At 38.5% G+C, this 21,050-nt stretch overlaps 3 non-coding genes across 3 annotated transcripts; all 3 read right to left on the bottom strand.

The window, feature by feature from the left end:
• Nucleotides 1-283: 283 nt before the first annotated feature.
• TRNAC-GCA (transfer RNA cysteine (anticodon GCA)) lies at nt 284-355 on the bottom strand. Its single transcript has one exon. It is a non-coding gene; the product is annotated as a tRNA-Cys (tRNA).
• Nucleotides 356-13,408: 13,053 nt separating this feature from the next.
• TRNAC-ACA (transfer RNA cysteine (anticodon ACA)) lies at nt 13,409-13,480 on the bottom strand. Its single transcript has one exon. It is a non-coding gene; the product is annotated as a tRNA-Cys (tRNA).
• A 5,655-nt stretch (nt 13,481-19,135) lies between these two features.
• TRNAC-GCA (transfer RNA cysteine (anticodon GCA)) lies at nt 19,136-19,207 on the bottom strand. The gene has a single exon. It is a non-coding gene; the product is annotated as a tRNA-Cys (tRNA).
• Between the last annotated feature and the right edge of the window lie 1,843 nt (nt 19,208-21,050).

The following is a 21,050-nucleotide window of genomic DNA, read 5'->3' as shown; positions in this document are numbered from 1 at the left end:
TTATTGGTTTCCACCACAGTTTTATAACATTCATATGAGCTTCCAATGGACTATTTCAAACTGATAATATCACCAGTAGAACTTGGGTGAATGTAAAACACAGCTTGTATCATATGAAGAAATCCTAAACAGTTTCATGGTGTTTACCCGATGTTTCAGGAGATGATCAGGAGTATTTCAAATGTAGAAATGTGTTGCTCATTACACAAAATGCTAAAATTGTAAATGTTTTCTTCAATTTATTTAATTAAAAAAATATTTCTACAGGTAAAACAGTTGAACAAGGGAGCACCCAGATTTGAACTAGGGACCTCTTGATCTGCAGTCAAATGCTCTACCACTGAGCTATACCCCCAGTTCTGAAAAGTTACCTTTTATTAATTCAGTAATATGTACAAAGTGCAAGCAACATGCAATCACCATCAAAGCAATGCATTTTAAGCCACCAAACCCTCCTTATAAGTATATGAGGTGCGAAGGATGTCCTTTATCTGCTTTGGTAAAATACAGTGAGGTTTCCATTGCAAGAATTCATACATTTCGTATCACATGTAGATCTTGGAACATGGAAAAAAAATCTTTTGCCAAATGCACAAATTATGCAAAATGTAACTGCTTCTCTACTGCAGTTTGTTGATTTTGTGCTAAGAGCATAGTTAAACCCAATTGTTCATTGTTTTGTATATGAAATGATGATATATCCTATTGTTTCTTACAGTGCATTGGGTTGAAAACATTTTAACAGGATCTATTGAAGAGGGTATATGGTTATGAAACAGGGACCTCTTGAACTACACTCCTACGCTCTACCACTGACATAAACCCTTGAATGTTGAAAACTGCCCTTTTTAAAAAAGGTGATAGAGTGGGTGACTCTATGGAACTTGTAGAACTAATGACATCAGTGCACGTCTGGTCAGATGTACAAATTAATAAATTTCATTAAGGGCATATTATTGGTTTCCAGCACAGTTTTATAACATTAATATGAGCTTCCAATGGACTATTTCAAACTGATCATATCACCAGTAGAACTTGGGGGAATGTAAAACACAGCTTGTATCATATGAAGAAATCCTAAACAGCTTAATGGTGTTTACCCTATGTTTCAGGTGATGATCAGGAGTATTTCAAATGTAGAAATGTGTTGCTCATTACATAAAATGCTAAGATTGTAAATGTTTACTTCAATTTATTTAATTAAAAAAATATTTCTACAGGTAAAACAGTTGGACAAGGGGGCACCCAGATTTGAACTAGGGACCTTTCGAACTGCAGTGAAATGCTCTACCCCTGAGCTATACCCCCATTTCTGAATTTTTCACCTTTATTTATTCAGTAATATGTACAAAGTGGAAGCAACATGCAATCACCATCAAAGCAATGCATGTTCAGCCACCAAACCCTCCTTATAAGTATAAGGGGTGCAAAGGAGTTCCTTTATCTGCCTTGGTAAAATACAGTGAGGTTTCCATTGCAAGTATTCATACATTTCGTATCACACGTAAATCTTGGAACATGGAAAAAAAATCTTTTGTCAAATGCACAAATTCTGCAAAATGTAACTGCTTCTCTACTGCAGTTTGTTCACTTTGTGCTAAGTGCATAGTTAAACCCAATTGTTCATTGTTTTGTATATGAAATGATGATATATCCTATTGTTTCTTCCAGTGCATTGGGTTGAAAAGCATTTTAACAGGATCTATTGAAGAGGGTATATGGTTATGAAACAGGGACTTCTTGAACTACACTCCTACGCTCTACCACTGACATAAACCCTTGAATGTTGAAAACTGCCCTTTTTTAAAAAGGTGATAGAGTGGGTGACTGTATGGAACTTGTAGAACTAATTACATCAGTGCACTTCTGGTCAGCTGTACAAATTAATACATTTCATTAAGGGCATATTATTGGTTTCCACCACAGTTTTATAACATTCATATGAGTGTCGGGGTGTTTCTCCCGGGGTCGGCTGGGCCTTCCGCGGACCTCTGGTCTGGGAGGCCCCAACTCCTCACATGTATCCCAAAAATGAGTATGAGACACACACAAGAAGCAAGGTGGTTCTGCTGTTTATTGAATAACGGCAGGGATGGGTCTAGGATCGTACGCGTCCGTCCAGACTTTCGAAATTCGTGGGGCTCGCAGGCCCCTTTTTGCCTCAGTATGACGCGCTACTTGCGTCACCTGGGAAAGTTAGCAAAAACCTATCGCCACTCTGGATTGGTTCCTCGAGTGGTAGGGTTAGTATAGCATACGTATAGAGAACGCTGTTAGTGGTTAAGGGTCAGTCAGGTGGTATACTTGGGTTGTCCCTTCTATTAGATACTTGAAAATTGTTACACAAAGACACCTAATGATTGGCTAATGTTAGTGGCATCAGTGATGAGTGCCTCATGTTCCGATTGGTCGACTCGCGAGCCCCCCAGCCTGGGACCATCGTTGTTCCCAGCTCGCAGTGTACCTGTCATTTGCAACAATATGTAACTATGTGTTCGTGCAGACAATGCGTGGATTTGCTCATATGCCTGAGAGCAGACAATTCCCATCGCTGTAGGTGTCTATTGGGTCATTTCATTGTTGCAGCCTGTGTCTCAAACGTGGGACCCAGGCGACTTCTCCTTCCTGGGTCTGGCACCCTGTCAGGTTTGGCTTGGTCACGTGAGGAGAGACCATGGTTGAGGCAGAATTCTGCACATTTAAGGTTGTATTTTCCACTGTGTGTCTAGCTTAGCTTGCAGGTGTGACCTTGGCGTCGGCTGGTGGCATGCGAGTTGCAACATCGCTACCTTGGCTGTCAGTTCGCGCTGGGTGCGTTCTTCAGGGTCAGCAATTGTACTCTTGCTCGTCCAATGTTCGTGGAGGCTCTTGCTTGCGGCCTACTTGGGCCTGGTGCATAGGTGGGGATGTTTAATGCACTGCACTTTAAGTTGCGGTATCACATTGCTTCATATGCGGGATCATATCTACGTTGTATTTTCATCACAATGTAAGGGTTAGGAGAAGCGTCAGCAAGCATTTAGATGAGTGTTTTGTGCGTCTTGCGTTTCTGCATTTCGAAAAACCTATGTGAAAAATAATAAAGATGCGCGTCAGTGGGTGTGTCCGTCACCTACGTCATAGCACTGAGTATGTTCTTCGTGTGGAATGGTGTGGGGGTGTCCAGTGTGCATGGTTGCACGGGTGTTCTGACAGTTGGCTAGGTCGTCATGGCATCTCTAACGATGTATTTATTTAGTGTTGAAGGGTTTAGTCGAGTTCATCCATGCCGCAGGTGTCGGCTTGAGCAGGGCAGGCTGGTGGGCAGGCTGATGGGCACATCCATATGTTCCTGTACCAGGGTATTTGGTCGTCTGGTAGATAGGCAAATTCATCTCGTGGTGGGTGTCTGGGTCGCGATCGTCTACGCCAGGGGCGCAAGGAGATTGGGGGGAGTCTTTTCTCCCATTCTCCCACTTCATGATTTTCCAATGGACTATTCAAACTGATAATATCACCAGTAGAACTTGGGTGAATGTAAAACACAGCTTGTATCATATGAAGAAATCCTAAACAGCTTAATGGTGTTTACCCTATGTTTCAGGTGATGATCAGGAGTATTTCAAATGTAGAAATGTGTTGCTCATTACATAAAATGCTAAGATTGTAAATGTTTACTTCAATTTATTTCATTAAAAAAATATTTCTACAGGTAAAACAGTTGGGCAAGGGGGCACCCAGATTTAAACTAGGGACCTTTTGATCTGCAGTGAAATGCTCTACCCCTGAGTTATACCCCCATTTCTGAAATACTCACCTTTATTTATTCAGTAATATGTACAAAGTGGAAGCAACATGCAATCACCATCAAAGCAATGCATGTTCAGCCACCAAACCCTCCTTATAAGTATAAGGGGTGCGAAGAATGTCCTTTATCTGCCTTGGTAAAATACAGTGAGGTTTCCATTGCAAGAATTCATACATTTCGTATCACATGTAGATCTTGCAACATGGAAAAAAAATCTTTTGTCAAATGCACAAATTCTGCAAAATGTAACTGCTTCTCTACTGCAGTTTGTTGATTTTGTGCTAAGATCATAGTTAAACCCAATTGTTCATTGTTTTGTATATGAAATGATGATATATCCTATTGTTTCTTACAGTGCATTTGGTTGAAAAACATTTTAACAGGATCTATTGAAGAGGGTATATGGTTATGAAACAGGGACTTCTTGAACTGCACTCCTACGCTCTAACACTGAGTTAAACCCTTGAAGGCTGAAAACTGCCCTTTTTTAAAAAGGTGATAGAGTGGGTGACTCTATGGAACTTGTAGAACTAATGACATCAGTGCACTTCTGGTCAGCTGTACAAATTAATACATTTCATTAAGGGCATATTATTGGTTTCCACCACAGTTTTATAACATTCATATGGGCTTCCAATGGACTATTCCAAACTGATCATATCACCAGTAGAACTTGGGTGAATGTAAAACACAGCTTGTATCATATGAAGAAATCCTAAACAGTTTCATGGTGTTTACCCCATGTTTCAGGAGATGATCAGGAGTATTTCAGATGTAGAAATGTGTTGCTCATTACATAAAATGCTAAGAGTGTAAATGTTTTCTTCAATTTATTTAATTAAAAAAATATTTGTACAGGTAAAACTGTTGAACAAGGGGGCACCCAGGTTTGGACTAGGGACCTCTTTACCTGCAGTCAAATGCTCTACCACTGATCTATACCCCCAGTTCTGAAATGTTCACCTTTATTAATTCAGTAATATGTAGAAAGTGCAAGCAACATGCAATCACCATCAAAGCAATGCATTTTCAGCCACCAAACCCTCCTTATAAGTATATGGGGTGCGAAGGATGTCCTTTATCTGCCTTGGTAAAATACAGTGAGGTTTCCATTGCAATAATTCATACATTTCGTATCACATGTAAATCTTGGAACATGGAAAAAAAATATTTTGTCAAATGCACAAATTCTGCAAAATGTAACTGCTTCTCTACTGCAGTTTGTTCACTTTGTGCTAAGTGCATAGTTAAACCCAATTGTTCATTGTTTTGTATATGAAATGATGATATATCCTATTGTTTCTTCCAGTGCATTGGGTTGAAAAGCATTTTAACAGGATCTATTGAAGAGGGTATATGGTTATGAAACAGGGACTTCTTGAACTACACTCCTACGCTCTACCACTGACATAAACCCTTGAATGTTGAAAACTGCCCTTTTTTAAAAAGGTGATAGAGTGGGTGACTGTATGGAACTTGTAGAACTAATGACATCAGTGCACTTCTGGTCAGCTGTACAAATTAATACATTTCATTAAGGGCATATTATTGGTTTCCACCACAGTTTTATAACTTTCATATGAGTGTCGGGGTGTTTCTCCCGGGGTCGGCTGGGCCTTCCGCGGACCTCCGGGCTGGGAGGCCCCAACTCCTCACATGTATCCCAAAAATGAGTATGAGACACACACAAGAAGCAAGGTGGTTCTGCTGTTTATTGAATAACGGCAGGGATGGGTCTAGGATCGTACGCGTCCGTCCAGACTCTCGAAATTCGTGGGGCTCGCAGGCCCCTTTTTGCCTCAGTATGACGCGCTACTTGCGTCACCTGGGAAAGTTAGCAAAAACCTATCGCCACTCTGGATTGGTTCCTCGAGTGGTAGGGTTAGTATAGCATACGTATAGAGAACGCTGTTAGTGGTTAAGGGTCAGTCAGGTGGTATACTTGGGTTGTCCCTTCTATTAGATACTTGAAAATTGTTACACAAAGACACCTAATGATTGGCTAATGTTAGTGGCATCAGTGATGAGTGCCTCATGTTCCGATTGGTCGACTCGCGAGCCCCCCAGCCTGGGACCATCGTTGTTCCCAGCTCGCAGTGTACCTGTCATTTGCAACAATATGTAACTATGTGTTCGTGCAGACAATGCGTGGATTTGCTCATATGCCTGAGAGCAGACAATTCCCATCGCTGTAGGTGTCTATTGGGTCATTTCATTGTTGCAGCCTGTGTCTCAAACGTGGGACCCAGGCGACTTCTCCTTCCTGGGTCTGGCACCCTGTCAGGTTTGGCTTGGTCACGTGAGGAGAGACCATGGTTGAGGCAGAATTCTGCACATTTAAGGTTGTATTTTCCACTGTGTGTCTGGCTTAGCTTGCAGGTGTGACCTTGGCGTCGGCTGGTGGCATGCGAGTTGCAACATCGCTACCTTGGCTGTCAGTTCGCGCTGGGTGCGTTCTTCAGGGTCAGCAATTGTACTCTTGCTCGTCCAATGTTCGTGGAGGCTCTTGCTTGCGGCCTACTTGGGCCTGGTGCATAGGTGGGGATGTTTAATGCATGGCACTTTAAGTTGCCGTATCACATTGCTTCATATGCGGGATCATGTCTACGTTGTATTTTCATCACAATGTAAGGGTTAGGAGAAGCGTCAGCAAGCATTTAGATGAGTGTTTTGTGCGTCTTGCGTTTCTGCATTTCGAAAAACCTATGTGAAAAATAATAAAGATGCGCGTCAGTGGGTGTGTCCGTCACCTACGTCATAGCACTGAGTATGTTCTTCGTGTGGATTGGTGTGGGGGTGTCCAGTGTGCATGGTTGCACGGGTGTTCTGACAGTTGGCTAGGTCGTCATGGCATCTCTAACGATGTATTTATTTACTGTTGAAGGGTTTAGTCGAGTTCATCCATGCCGCAGGTGTCGGCTTGAGCAGGGTAGGCTGGTGGGCAGGCTGATGGGCACATCCGTATGTTCCTGTACCAGGGTATTTGGTCGTCTGGTAGATAGGCAAATTCATCTCGTGGTGGGTGTCTGGGTCGCGATCGTCTACGCCAGGGGCGCAAGGAGATTGGGGGGAGTCTTTTCTCCCATTCTCCCACTTCATGATTTTCCAATGGACTATTTCAAACTGATAATATCACCAGTAGAACTTGGGTGAATGTAAAACACAGCTTCTATCATATGAAGAAATCCTAAACAGCTTAATGGTGTTTACCCTATGTTTCAGGTGATGTTCAGGAGTATTTCAAATGTAGAAATGTGTTGCTCATTACATAAAATGCTAAGATTGTAAATGTTTACTTCAATTTATTTCATTAAAAAAATATTTCTACAGGTAAAACAGTTGGGCAAGGGGGCACCCAGATTTGAACTAGGGACCTTTTGATCTGCAGTGAAATGCTCTACCCCTGAGTTATACCCCCATTTCTGAAATACTCACCTTTATTTATTCAGTAATATGTACAAAGTGGAAGCAACATGCAATCACCATCAAAGCAATGCATGTTCAGCCACCAAACCCTCCTTATAAGTATAAGGGGTGCGAAGAATGTCCTTTATCTGCCTTGGTAAAATACAGTGAGGTTTCCATTGCAAGAATTCATACATTTCGTATCACATGTAGATCTTGGAACATGGAAAAAAAATCTTGTGTCAAATGCACAAATTCTGCAAAATGTAACTGCTTCTCTACTGCAGTTTGTTGATTTTGTGCTAAGAGCATAGTTAAACCCAATTGTTCATTGTTTTGTATATGAAATGATGATATATCCTATTGTTTCTTACAGTGCATTGGGTTGAAAAACATTTTAACAGGATCTATTGAAGAGGGTATATGGTTATGAAACAGGGACTTCTTGAACTGCACTCCTACGCTCTAACACTGAGTTAAACCCTAGAAGGCTGAAAACTGCCCTTTTTTAAAAAGGTGATAGAGTGGGTGACTCTATGGAACTTGTAGAACTAATGACATCAGTGCACTTCTGGTCAGCTGTACAAATTAATACATTTCATTAAGGGCATATTATTGGTTTCCACCACAGTTTTATAACATTCATATGGGCTTCCAATGGACTATTCCAAACTGATCATATCACCAGTAGAACTTGGGTGAATGTAAAACACAGCTTGTATCATATGAAGAAATCCTAAACAGTTTCATGGTGTTTACCCTATGTTTCAGGAGATGATCAGGAGTATTTCAGATGTAGAAATGTGTTGCTCATTACATAAAATGCTAAGAGTGTAAATGTTTTCTTGAATTTATTTAATTAAAAAAATATTTGTACAGGTAAAACTGTTGAACAAGGGGGCACCCAGGTTTGGACTAGGGACCTCTTTACCTGCAGTCAAATGCTCTACCACTGATCTATACCCCCAGTTCTGAAATGTTCACCTTTATTAATTCAGTAATATGTACAAAGTGCAAGCAACATGCAATCACCATCAAAGCAATGCATTTTCAGCCACCAAAGCCTCCTTATAAGTATATGGGGTGCGAAGGATGTCCTTTATCTGCCTTGGTAAAATACAGTGAGGTTTCCATTGCAATAATTCATACATTTCGTATCACATGTAGATCTTGGAACATGGAAAAAACACTTTTGTCAAATGCACATATTCTGCAAAATGTAACTGCTTCTCTACTGCAGTTTGTTGATTTTGTGCTAAGAGCATAGTTAAACCCAATTGTTCATTGTTTTGTATATGCAATGATGATATATCCTATTGTTTCTTACAGTGCATTGGGTTGAAAAACATTTTAACAGGATCTATTGAAGAGGGTATATGGTTATGAAACAGGGACTTCTTGAACTACACTCCTAGGCTCTACCACTGACATAAACCCTTCAATGTTGAAAAGTGCCCTTTTTTAAAAAGGTGATAGAGTGGGTGACTCTATGGAACTTGTAGAACTAATGACATCAGTGCACTTCTGGTCAGCTGTACAAATTGATACATTTCATTAAGGGCATATTATTGGTTTCCACCATAGTTTTATAAAATTCATATGAGCTTCCAATGGATTATTTCAAACTGATCATATCACCAGTAGAACTTGGGTGAATGTAAAACACAGCTTGTATCATATGAGGAAATCCTAAACAGCTTAATGGTGTTTACCCTATGTTTCAGGTGATGATCAGGAGTATTTCAAATGTAGAAATGTGTTGCTCATTACATAAAATGCTAATATTGTAAATGTTTACTTCAATTTATTTAATTAAAAACATATTTCTACAGGTAAAACAGTTGGACAAGGGGGCACCCAGATTTGAACTAGGGACTTTTTGATCTGAAGTGAAATGCTCTACCCCTGAGTTATATCCCCATTTCTGAATTGTTCACTTTTATTAATTCAGTAATATGTTCAAAGTGCAAGCAACATGCAATCACCATCAAAGCAATGCATTTTCAGCCACCAAACCCTCCTTATAAGTATATGGGGTGCGAAGGATGTCCTTTATCTGCCTTGGTAAAATACAGTGAGGTTTCCATTGCAAGAATTCATACATTTCGTATCACATGTAGATCTTGGAACATGGAAAAAAAATCTTTTGTCAAATGCACAAATTCTGCAAAATGTAACTGCTTCTCTACTGCAGTTTGTTGATTTTGTGCTAAGAGCATAGTTAAACCCAATTGTTCATTGTTTTTTATATGAAATGATGATATATCCTATTGTTTCTTACAGTGCATTGGGTTGAAAAACATTTTAACTGGATCTATTGACGAGGGTATATGGTTATGAAACAGGGACTTCTTGAACTGCACTCCTAAGCTCTAACACTGAGTTAAACCCTTGAATGCTGAAAACTTCCCCTTTTTTAAAAAGGTGATAGAGTGGGTGACTCTATGGAACTTTTAGAACTAATGACATCAATGCACTTCTGGTCAGCTGTACAAATTAATACATTTCATTAAAGGCATATTATTGGTTTCCACCACAGTTTTATAACATTCATATGAGCTTCCCATGGACTATTTGAAACTGATAATATCACCAGTAGAACTTGGGTGAATGTAAAACACAGCTTGTATCATACGAAAAAATCCTAAACAGTTTCATGGTGTTTACCCTATGTTTCAGGAGATGATCAGGAGTATTTCAAATGTAGAAATGTGTTGCTCATTACATAAAATGCTAAGAGTGTAAATGTTTTCTTCAATTTATTTAATTAAAAAAATATTTGTACAGGTAAAACAGTTGAACAAGGGGGCACCCAGATTTGAACTAGGGACCTCCTTACCTGCAGTCAAATGCTCTACCACTGAGCTATACCCCCAGTTCTGAAATGTTCACCTTTATTAATTCAGTAATATGTACAAAGTGCAAGCAACATGCAATCACCATCAAAGCAATGCATTTTCAGCCACCAAGCCCTCCTTATAAGTATATGGGGTGCGAAGGATGTCCGTTATCTGCCTTGGTAAAATACAGTGAGGTTTCCATCGCAAGAATTCATACATTTCGTATCACATGTAAATCTTGTAACATGGAAAAAAAATCTTTTGTCAAATGCACAAATTCTGTAAAATGTAACTGCTTCTCTACTGCAGTTTGTTGACTTTGTGCTAAGAGCATAGTTAAACCTAATTGTTCATTGTTTTGTATATGAAATGATGATATATCCTATTGTTTCTTACAGTGCATTGGGTTGAAAAACATTTTAACAGGATCTATTGAAGAGGGTATATCGTTATGAAACAGGGACTTCTTGAACTACACTCCTACGCTCTACCACTGACATAAACCCTTCAATGTTGAAAACTGCCCTTTTTTAAAAAGGTGATAGAGTGGGTGACTCTATGGAACTTGTAGAACTAATGACATCAGTGCCCTTCTGGTCAGCTGTACAAATTAATACATTTCATTAAGGGCATATTATTGGTTTCCACCAGTTTTATAACATTCATATGAGCTTCCAATGGACTATTTTAAACTGATCATATCACCAGTAGAACTTGGGTGAATGTAAAACACAGCTTGTATCATATGAAGAAATCCTAAACAGCTTAGTGGTGTTTACCCTATATTTCAGGTGATGATCAGGAGTATTTCAAATGTAGAAATGTGTTGCTCATTACATAAAATGCTAACCTTGTTAATGTTTTCTTCAATTTATTTAATAAAAAAAATATTTCTACAGGTAAAACATTTGAACAAGGGACCTCTTGAACTGCAGTCAAATGCTCTACCACTGAGCTATATCCCCAATTCTGAAAAGTTCACCTTTATTAATTCAGTAATATGTACAAAGTGCAAGCAACATGCAATCACCATCAAAGCAATGCATTTTCAGCCACCAAACCCTCCTTATAAGTATATGGGGTGCGAAGGATGTCCTTTATCTGCCTTAGTAAAATACAGTGAGGTTTCCATTGCAAGAATTCATACATTTCGTATCACATGTAGATCTTAGAACATGGAAAAAAAATATTTTGTCAAATGCACAAATTATGCAAAATGTAACTGCTTCTTTACTGCAGTTTGTTGATTTTGTGCTAAGAGCATAGTTAAACCCAATTGTTCATTATTTTGTATATGAAATGATGATATATCCTATTGTTTCTTCCAGTGCATTGGGTTGAAAAGCATTTTAACAGGATCTATTGAAGAGGGTATATGGTTATGAAACAGGGACTTCTTGAACTACACTCCTACGCTCTACCACTGATATAAACCCTTGAATGTTGAAAACTGCCCTTTTTTGTAAAGGTGATAGAGTGGGTGACTGTATGGAACTTGTAGAACTAATGACATCAGTGCACTTCTGGTCAGCTGTACAAATTAATAAATTTCATTAAGGGCACATTATTGGTTTCCACCACAGTTTTATAACATTCATATGAGTGTTGGGCTGTTTCTCCCGGGGTCGGCTGGGCCTTCCGCGGACCTCCGGGCTGGGAGGCCCCAACTCCTCACATGTATCCCAAAAATGAGTATGAGACACACACAAGAAGCAAGGTGGTTCTGCTGTTTATTGAATAACGGCAGGGATGGGTCTAGGATCGTACGCGTCCGTCCAGACTCTCGAAATTCATGGGGCTCGCAGGCCCCTTTTTGCCTCAGTATGACGCGCTACTTGCGTCACCTGGGAAAGTTAGCAAAAACCTATCGCCACTCTGGATTGGTTCCTCGAGTGGTAGGGTTAGTATAGCATACGTATAGAGAACGCTGTTAGTGGTTAAGGGTCAGTCAGGTGGTATACTTGGGTTGTCCCTTCTATTAGATACTTGAAAATTGTTACACAAAGACACCTAATGATTGGCTAATGTTAGTGGCATCAGTGATGAGTGCCTCATGTTCCGATTGGTCGACTCGCGAGCCCCCCAGCCTGGGACCATCGTTGTTCCCAGCTCGCAGTGTACCTGTCATTTGCAACAATATGTAACTATGTGTTCTTGCAGACAATGCGTGGATTTGCTCATATGCCTGAGAGCAGACCATTCCCATCGCTGTAGGTGTCCATTGGGTCATTTCATTGTTGCAGCCTGTGTCTCAAACGTGGGACCCAGGCGACTTCTCCTTCCTGGGTCTGGCACCCTGTCAGATTTGGCTTGGTCACATGAGGAGAGACCATGGTTGAGGCAGAATTCTGCACATTTAAGGTTGTATTTTCCACTGTGTGTCTGGCTGAGCTTACAGGTGTGACCTTGGCGTCGGCTGGTGGCATGCGAGTTGCAACATCGCTACCTTGGCTGTCAGTTCGCGCTGGGCGCGTTCTTCAGGGTCAGCAATTGTACTCTTGCTCGTCCAATGTTCGTGGAGGCTCTTGCTTGCGGCCTACTTGGGCCTGGTGCATAGGTGGGGATGTTTAATGCACAGCACTTTAAGTTGTGGTATCACATTGCTTCATATGCGGGATCATGTCTACGTTGTATTTTCATCATAATGTAAGGGTTAGGAGAAGCGTCAGCAAGCATTTAGATGAGTGTTTTGTGCGTCTTGCGTTTCAGCTTTTCGAAAAACCTATGTGAAAAATAATAAAGATGCGCGTCAGTGGGTGTGTCCGTCACCTACGTCATAGCACTGAGTATGTTCTTCGTGTGGATTGGTGTGGGGGTGTCCAGTGTGCATGGTTGCACGGGTGTTCTGACAGTTGGCTAGGTCGTCATGGCATCTCTAACAATGTGTTTATTTACTGTTGAAGGGTTTAGTCGAGTTCATCCATGCCGCAGGTGTCGGCTTGAGCAGGGCAGGCTGGTGGGCAGGCTGGTGGGCAGGCTGATGGGCACATCCGTACGTTCCTGTACCAGGGTATTTGGTCGTCTGGTAGATAGGCAAATTCATCTCGTGGTGGGTGTCTGGGTCGCGATTGTCTAGGCCAGGGGCGCGAGGATATTGGGGGGAGTCTTTTCTCCCATTCTCCCACTTCATGAGCTTCCAATGGACTATTTCAAACTGAAAATATCACCAGTAAAACTTGGGTGAATGTAAAACACAGCTTGTATCATATGAAGAAATCCTAAACAGCTTAATGGTGTTTACCCTATTTTTCAGGTGATGATCAGGAGTATTTCAAATGTAGAAATGTGTTGCTCATTACATACAATGCTAAGATTGTAAATGTTTACTTCAATTTATTTCACTAAAAAATATTTCTACAGGTAAAACAGTTGGGCAAGGGGGCACCCAGATTTGAACTAGGGACCTTTTGATTTGTAGTGAAATGCTCTACCCCTGAGCTATATCCCCATTTCTGAAATACTCACCTTTATTTATTCAGTAATACGTACAAAGTGGAAGCAACATGCAATCACCATCAAAGCAATGCATGTTCAGCCACCAAACCCTCCTTATAAGTATAAGGGGTGCGAAGAATGTCCTTTATCTGCCTTGGTAAAATACAGTGAGGTTTCCATTGCAAGAATTCATACATTTCGTATCACATGTAGATCTTGGAACATGGAAAAAAAATCTTTTGTCAAATGCACAAATTCTGCAAAATGTAACTGCTTCTCTACTGCAGTTTGTTGATTTTGTGCTAAGAGCATAGTTAAACCCAATTGTTCATTGTTTTGTATATGAAATGATGATATATCCTATTGTTTCTTACAGTGCATTGGGTTGAAAAACATTTTAACAGGATCTATTGAAGAGGGTATATGGTTATGAAACAGGGACTTCTTGAACTACACTCCTGCGCTCTACCACTGACATAAACCCTTCAATGTTGAAAAGTGCCCTTTTTTAAAAAGGTGATAGAGTGGGTGACTCTATGGAACTTGTAGAACTAATGACATCAGTGCACTTCTGGTCAGCTGTACAAATTAATACATTTCATTAAGGGCATATTATTGGTTTCCAGCACAGTTTTATAACATTAATATGAGCTTCCAATGGACTATTTCAAACTGATCATATCACCAGTAGAACTTGGGTGAATGTAAAACACAGCTTGTATCATATGAAGAAATCCTAAACAGCTTAATGGTGTTTACCCTATGTTTCAGGTGATGATCAGGAGTATTTCAAATGTAGAAATGTGTTGCTCATTACATAAAATGTTAAGATTGTAAATGTTTACTTCAATTTATTTAATTAAAAACATATTTCTACAGGTAAAACAGTTGAACAAGGGGGCACCCAGATTTGAACTAGGAACCTCTTGACCTGCAGTCAAATGCTCTAGCACTGAGCTATACCCCCAGTTCTGAAAAGTTCACCTTTATTAATTCAGTAATATGTACAAAGTGCGTGCAAGCAACATGCAATCACCATCAAAGCAATGCACTTTCAGCCACCAAACCCTCCTTATAAGTATATGGGGTTCGAAGGATGTCCTTTATCTGCCTTGGTAAAATACAGTGAGGCTTCCATTGCAAGAATTCATACATTTCGTATCACATGTAGATCTTGGAACATGGAAAAAAAATATTTTGTCAAATGCACAAATTCTGCAAAATGTAACTGCTTCTCTGCTGCAGTTTGTTGATTTTGTGCTAAGAGCATAGTTAAACCCAATTGTTCATTGTTTTGTATATGAAATGATGATATATCTTATTGTTTCTTACAGTGCATTGGGTTGAAAAACATTTAACAGGATCTATTGAAGAGGGTATATGGTTATGAAACAGGGACTTCTTGAACTACACTCCTACGCTCTACCACTGACATAAACCTTTGAATGTTGAAAACTGCCCTTTTTTAAAAAGGTGATAGAGTGGGTGACTGTATGGAACTTGTAGAACTAATGACATCAGTGCACTTCTGGTCAGCTGTACAAATTAATACATTTCATTAAGGGCATATTATTGGTTTCCACCACAGTTTTATAACATTCATATGAGCTTCCAATGGACTATTTCAAACTGATCATATCACCAGTAGAACTTGGGTGAATGTAAAACACAGCTTGTATCATACGAAGAAATCCTAAACAGTTTCATGGTGTTTACCCTATGTTTCAGGAGATGATCAGGAGTATTTCAAATGTAGAAATGTGTTGCTCATTACATAAAATGCTAAGATTGTAAATGTTTACTTCAATTTATTTAATTAAAAACATATTTCTACAGGTAAAACAGTTGGACAAGGGGGCACCCAGATTTGAACTAGGAACCTTTTGATCTGCAGTGAAATGCTCTACCCGTGAGCTATACCCCCATTTCTGAAATGTTCACCTTTATTTATTCAGTAATATGTACAAAGTGGAAGCAACATGCAATCACCATCAAATCAATGCATTTTCAGCCACCAAACCCTCCTTATAAGTATAAGGGGTACAAAAGATGTCCTTTATCTGCCTTGGTAAAATACAGTGAGGTTTCCATTGCAATAATTCCTACATTTCGTATCATATATAGATCTTGGAACATGGAAAAAAAATCTTTTGCCAAATGCACAAATTCTGCAAAATGTAACTGCTTCTCTACTGCAGTTTGTTGATTTTGTGCTAAGAGCATAGTTAAACCCAATTGTTCATTGTTTTGTATATGAAATGATGATATATACTATTGTTTCTTACAGTGCATTGGGTTGAAAAACATTTTAACATGATCTATTGAAGAGGGTATATGGTTATGAAACAGGGACTTATTGAACCACACTCCTACGCTCTACCACTGACATAAACCCTTGAATGTAGAAAACTGCCCTTTTTAAAAAAGGTGATAGAGTGGGTGACTCTATGGAACTTGTAGAACTAATGACATCAGTGCACTTCTGGTCAGCTGTACAAATTAATAAATTTCATTAAGGGCATATTATTGGTTTCCACCAGAGTTTTATAACATTCATATGAGCTTCCAATGGACTATTTCAAACTGATCATATCACCAGTAGAACTTGGGTGAATGTAAAACACAGCTTCTATCATATGAAGAAATCCTAAACAGCTTAATGGTGTTTACCCTATGTTTCAGGTGATGATCAGGAGTATTTCAAATGTAGAAATGTGTTGCTCATTACATAAAATGTTAAGATTGTAAATGTTTTCTTCAATTTATTTAATTAAAAAAATATTTCTACGAGTAAAACAGTTGAACAAGGGGGCACTCAGATTTGAACTAGGGACTTCTTGATCTGCAGTCAAATGCTCTACCACTGAACTATACCCCCAGTTCTGAAACGCTCCCCTTTATTAATTCAGTAATATGTACAAAGTGCAAGCAACATGCAATCACCATCAAAGCAATGCATTTTCAGCCACCAAACCCTCCTTATAAGTATATGAGGTGCGAAGGATGTCCTTTATCTGCCTTGGTAAAATACAGTGAGGTTTCCATTGCAAGAATTCATACATTTCGTATCACATGTAGATCTTGGAACATGGAAAAAAAATCTTTTGCCAAATGCACAAATTCTGCAAAACGTAACTGTTTCTCTACTGCATTTTGTTGATTTTGTGCTAAGAGCATAGTTAAACCAAATTGTTCATTGTTTTGTATATGAAATGATGATATATCTTATTGTTTCTTACAGTGCATTGTGTTAAAAAATACATTTTAACAAGATCTATTGAAGAGGGTATATGGTTATGAAACAGGAACTTCTTGAAAAGCACTCCTACGCTCTACCACTGACATAAACCCTTGAATGCTGAAAACTGCCCTTTTTTAAAAATGTGATAGAGTGGGTGACTGTATGGAACTTGTAGAACTAATGACATCAGTGCACTTCTGATCAGCTGTACAAATTAATACATTTCATTAAGGGCATATTATTGGTTTCCACCACAGTTTTATAGCATTCATATGAGCTTCCAATGGACTATTGCAAACTGATAATATCACCAGTAGAATTTGGGTGAATGTAAAACACAGCTTGTATCATACAAAGAAATCCTAAACAGTTTCATGGTGTTTACCCTATGTTTCAGGAGATGATCAGGAGTATTTCAAATGTAGAAATGTGTTGCTCATTACATAAAATGCTAAGATTGTAAATGTTTACTTCAATTTATTTAATTAAAAAAATAGTCCTACAGGTAAAACAGTTGGACAAGGGGGCACCAAGATTTGAACTGGGGACCTTTTGATCTGCAGTGAAATGCTCTACCCCTGAGCTATAACCCCATTTCTGAAATGTGCACCTTTATTTATTCAGTAATATGTACAAAGTGGAAGCAACATGCAATCACCATCAAAGCAATGCATTTTCAGCCACCAAACCCTCCTTATAAGTATAAGGGGTACAAAAGATGTCCTTTATCTGCCTTGGTAAAATACAGTGAGGTTTCCATTGCAAGAATTCCTACATTTCGTATCACATGTAGATCTTGGAACATGGAAAACAAACTTTTGTCAAATGCACAAATTCTGCAAAACGTAACTGTTTCTCTACTGCATTTTGTTGATTTTGTGCAAAGAGCATAGTTAAACCCAATTGTTCATTGTTTTGTATATGAAATGATGATATATCTTATTGTTTCTTACAGTGCATTGTGTTAAAAAATACATTTTAACAGGATCTATTGAAGAGGGTATATGGTTATGAAACAGGAACTTCTTGAAAAGCACTCCTAGGCTCTACCACTGACATAAACCCTTGAATGCTGAAAACTGCCCTTTTTTAAAAATGTGATAGAGTGGGTGACTCTATGGAACTTGTAGAACTAATGACATCAGTGCACTTCTGATCAGCTGTACAAATTAATACATTTCATTAAGGGCATATTATTGGTTTCCACCACAGTTTTATAGCATTCATATGAGCTTCCAATGGCCTTTTGCAAACTGATAATATCACCAGTAGAACTTGGGTGAATGTAAAACACAGCTTGTATCATACGAAGAAATCATAAACAGTTTCATGGTGTTTACCCTATGTTTCAGGAGATGATCAGGAGTATTTCAAATGTAGAAATGTGTTGCTCATTACATACAATGCTAAGATTGTAAATGTTTTGTTCAATTTATTTAATTAAAAACATATTTCTACAGGTAAAACAGTTGAACAAGGGGGCACCCAGATTTGAACTAGGGACCTCTTGATCTGCTGTCAAATGCTCTACCCCTGAGCTATACCCCCATTTCAGAAATCGGCACCTTTATTTATTCAGTAATATGTACAAAGTGGAAGCAACATGCAATCACCATCATAGAATGCATTTTCAGCCACCAAACCCTCCTTATAAGTATAAGGGGTACAAAAGATGTCCTTTATCTGCCTTGGTAAAATACAGTGATGTTTCCATTGCAAGAATTCATACATTTCAAATCACATGTAGATCTTGGAACATGAAAAACAAATCTTTTGTCAAATGCACAAATTCTGCAAAATGTAACTGATTCTCTACTGCATTTTGTTGATTTTGTGCTAAGAGCATAGTTAAACCCAATTGTTCATTGTTTTGTATATGAAATGATGATATATCTTATTGTTTCTTATAGTGCATTGGGTTGAAAAACATTTAACAGGATCTATTGAAGAGGGTATATGGTTATGAAACAGGGACTTCTTGAACTACACTCCTACGCTCTACCACTGACATAAACCCTTGAATGTTGAAAACTGCCCTTTTTTAAAAAGTTGATAGAGTGGGTGACTCTATGGAACTTGTAGAACTAATGACATCATGCACTTCTGGTCAGCTGTACAAATTAATACATTTCATTAAGGGCATATTATTGGTTTCCACCACAGTTTTAGAACATTCATAAGAGCTTCCAATGGACTATTTCAAACTGATCATATCACCAGGAGAACTTGGGTGAATGTAAAACACAGCTTGTATCATATGAAGAAATCCTAAACAGCTTAATAGTGTTTACCTTATGTTTCAGGTGATGATCAGGAATATTTCAAATGTAGAAATGTGTTGCTCATTACATAAAATTCTAAGATTGTAAATGTTTACTTCAATTTATTTAATTAAAAACATATTTCTACAGGTAAAACAGTTGAACAAGGGGGCACCCAGATTTGAACTTGGGACCTCTTGATCTGCAGTCAAATGCTCTACCACTGAGCTATACCCCCAGTTCTGAAAAGCTCACCTTTATTAATTCAGTAATATGTACAAAGTGCAAGCAACATGCAATCACCATCAAAGCAATGCATTTTCAGCCACCAAACCCTCCTTATAAGTATATGGGGTTCGAAGGATGTCCTTTATCTGCCTTGGTAAAATACAGTGAGGCTTCCATTGCAAGAATTCATACATTTCGTATCACATGTAGATCTTGGAACATGGAAAAAAATTTTTTTTTCAAATGCACAAATTCTGCAAAATGTAACTGCTTCTCTGCTGCAGTTTGCTGATTTTGTGCTAAGAGCATAGTTAAACCCAATTGTTCATTGTTTTGTATATGAAATGATGATATATCTTATTGTTTCTTACAGTGCATTGGGTTGAAAAACATTTAACAGGATCTATTGAAGAGGGTATATGGTTATGAAACAGGGACTTCTTGAACTACACTCCTACGCTCTACCACTGACATAAACCTTTGAATGTTGAAAACTGAGCTTTTTTAAAAAGGTGATAGAGTGGGTGACTGTATGGAACTTGTAGAACTAATGACATCAGTGCACTTCTGGTCAGCTGTACAAATTAATACATTTCATTAAGGGCATATTATTGGTTTCCACCACAGTTTTATAACATTCATATGAGCTTCCAATGGACTATTTCAAACTGATAATATCACCAGTAGAACTTGGGTGAATGTAAAACACAGCTTGTATCATACAAAGAAATCCTAAACAGTTTCATGGTGTTTACCCTATGTTTCAGGAGATGATCAGGAGTATTTCAAATGTAGAAATGTGTTTCTCATTACATAAAATGCTAAGATTGTAAATGTTTACTTCAATTTATTTAATTAAAAACATATTTCTGCAGGTAAAACAGTTGGACAAGGGGGCACCCAGATTTGAACTAGGGACCTTTTGATCTGCAGTGAAATGCTCTACCCCTGAGCTATATCCCCATTTCTGAAATGTTCACCTTTATTTATTCAGTAATATGTACAACGTGGAAGCAACATGCAATCACCATCAAAGCAATGCATTTTCAGCCACCAAACCCTCCTTATAAGTATAAGGGGTACAAAAGATGTCCTTTATCTGCCTTGGTAAAATACAGTGAGGTTTCCATTGCAAGAATTCATACATTTCGTATCACATGTAGATCTTGGAACATGGAAAAAAAATATTTTGTCAAATGCACAAATTTTGCAAAATGTAACTGCTTCTCTACTGCAGTTTGTTGATTTTGTGCTAAGAGCATAGTTAAACCCAATTGTTCATTGTTTTGTATATGAAATGATGATATATCTTATTGTTTCTTACAGTGCATTGGGTTGAAAAACATTTTAACAGGATCTATTGAAGAGGGTATATGGTTATGAAACAGGGACTTCTTGAACTGCATTCCTACGCTCTACCACTGAGTTAAACCCTTGAATGCTGAAAACTGCCCTTTTTTAAAAAGGTGATAGAGTGGGTGACTCTATGGAACTTGTAGAACTAATGACATCAGTGCACTTCCGGTCAGCTGTACAAATTAATAAATTTCATTAAGGGCATATTATTGGTTTCCACCACAGTTTTATATCATTCATATGAGCTTCCAATGGACTATTTCAAACTGATCATGTCACCAGCAGAACTTGGGTGAATGTAAAACACAGCTTGTATCATATGAAGAAATCCTAAACAGCTTAATGGTGTTTACCCTATGTTTCAGGTGATGATCAGGAGTATTTCAAAGGTAGAAATGTGTTGCTCATTACATAAAATGCTAAGCTTGTAAATGTTTACTTCAATTTATTTAATTAAAAAAATATTTCTACAGGTAAAACAGTTGGACAAGGGGGCA

Source organism: Ambystoma mexicanum, chromosome 4q (genome assembly GCF_040938575.1).
Source record: "Ambystoma mexicanum isolate Mex_15411 chromosome 4q, UKY_AmexF1_1, whole genome shotgun sequence".
Lineage (NCBI taxonomy): Eukaryota > Metazoa > Chordata > Amphibia > Caudata > Ambystomatidae > Ambystoma > Ambystoma mexicanum.
Note: the sequence above shows the minus strand (reverse complement) of the source record. Positions and strands in the feature narration are given on the sequence as shown.